This window comes from Adiantum capillus-veneris, chromosome 28 (genome assembly GCF_014529385.1).
Source record: "Adiantum capillus-veneris isolate H3 chromosome 28, ASM1452938v2, whole genome shotgun sequence".
In the NCBI taxonomy this organism is placed as follows: Eukaryota; Viridiplantae; Streptophyta; class Polypodiopsida; order Polypodiales; family Pteridaceae; genus Adiantum; species Adiantum capillus-veneris.
In genome coordinates, this window is record NC_140958.1 from 41,274,338 (window position 1) to 41,276,662 (window position 2,325).

Genomic DNA, 2,325 nt, shown 5'->3' on the forward strand with positions numbered 1-2,325 from the left:
AAAGGTGGGCATGGGAACTCCTTCAACACCTAGTTCAATTTTTGATGTGACACATATTACATATATGTGTGTGTAGCCTTTTGAAAAGGCACCTAGTTGGAGATATGAGCTGCCGGATATTGGTTGTGAGACCTTTTCTGTACATAAACCCTTCCTTTTCTGTATGAATCATAATATATGTTGTAAATATATCGTATGTACACTATGGTCTATTAAGTGTGAGTTTATCTCTCTCTCTCTCTCTCTCTCTCTCTCTACTGTGTATAGCCATGGTTTTTCCAAGCTTCAAACCACCTTGAGCTCTCTGCACACACACCCGTTCTTAACATCTCTCTCTCTCCCTCTCTTTCTTCATTCTCTATTTCTCTCTCTCTCCCTCTCTCTCTCTATTTCTCTCTCTCCCTCTCTCTCTCTCTCTCTCTCTCTCTCTCTCTTTCTATGTATTGTTCCCCCCCCCCCCCCCCCCCTCTCTCTCTCTCTCTCTCTCTCTCTCTCTCTCTCTCCCTCCCCCTTTCTCTCTCTTTTTCCCTCTTTCCCTCTCTTTCTCTATCTCTCTCCCTCTTTCCCTCTCTTTCTCTATCTATCTCCCTCTTTCACTCTCTATCTCTATCTGTATCTCTCTTTCCCTCTTTCTCTATTTATCTCTCTCTTTCGCTCTCTCTCCGTCTCTATTTATCTCTTTCTTTCCGTCTTTCCCTCTCTTTCTCTATGTCTCTCCCTCTTTCTCTTTCTCTCTCTCTCTCTCTCTCTCTCTCTCTCTCTCTCTCTCTCTCTCTCTCCAGCAATCGACCAACTGAATGGGCACATAAGGTCATTATCTCACAGCTCAAACCAATACTCTATTGTAACTCCAACGCTACGGAAGCCGCTAAAGACATTAAAATGCTTGTGGACTCTTTTTGTAAAAATGGTTTTGAAAGAGCTAAGCTTTGGAGACTTGTGAGAAGATTCCTTTTAGATTTTTCACCTTCAAAATTCTCATGCCACCCAACTCTACTCTTGGACTTGCTAGATTTTGGAGGGCACTAGGACCCTTTTGGGGGGCCTAGTGCCCCCTTTGGGACAAATCCTCATCCTTCCTAGTGCGGGTGGAGGAGGGTCTCTCTCACTAGCACAAAAACCACCTCGAAAGACTAATCTAGTGCACACATTATGAAGGAGTACGAGCGGAAGTGCGACGCGAGAGAGAGTGAGAGAAGAAGAGCACGACGATATGGTGAACTCGCTCTACTGTAATGTGTAGAGCATAGTGAGTTCTTATTAGGTTTTTACAAAAGAATATGTGTACATACCTGGCGGCCCGCCCACTTACCTGGGCGACCACATTGGGCTTTATACCCCAACAACCTCCCACTTAAAGTCCAATGTGGTACTTTAAGTGTGAGAGAAGCTACTATACAAGCTAATATACAAGAGATGTAGAGAAGTGATGTACTACCCTACACCTAACTGCTTGTGAAAATGCGCAAAGCTCTCTGAGGAGATTCCTTTTGTAAGTAGATCAGCAGGATTTTCTGTGGTGTGAACTTTGACAAGCTGAAGTTGCTTATCCTCGAGCATTTCCCTGATGAAATGATACTTCACATCCACATGCTTTGTCTTTGAGTGATAAACTGGATTGCGAGCCAATTGTATAGCACTTTGACTATCAAAATATAACACAGGCATCTCTTCTTTGATTCCCAAATCTGTTACTAGTCGATTAAGCCAAACTGATTCTTTGCATGCCTCTGATGCTGCAACATATTCAGCCTCTGTAGCAGACTGAGTAACACAATCTTGTAATCTAGAACGCCATGATACTGCTCCACCAGCCAATGTAAAGACATACCCTGATGTAGACCTTCGATTGTCTAAGTCACCTGCATAATCTGAGTTTGTAAAACCCTTAACACTTAGCTCCTGACTCCCATAGCATATACGCATACTCTTTGTAGCTTTCAGGTATCTCAATATTCCTTTCACTGCCTCCCAATGTTTCTTGCCTGGGTTTGACATGTATCGACTTACTACTCCCACTGCAAATGCAATGTCTGGGCGAGTAGCAATCATTGCATACATCAAACTACCCACTGCAGACGCATATGGAATCTTATCCATTTCAGCCTGTTCTTCCTCAGACACAGGACAATCTTGTTTGCTAAGTTTCACATATGGTGGCAATGGAACACTCAGTGCCTTTCCCTTCTCCATATTGAAACGTTGCAAAACCTTGTCAATATACTCTGTTTGAGATAACCAAATCAACTTCTTTGATCTGTCTCTCTCAATGCGCATACCAACTATATGACTTGCCTCACCCATCTCTTTCATGTCAAACGATTT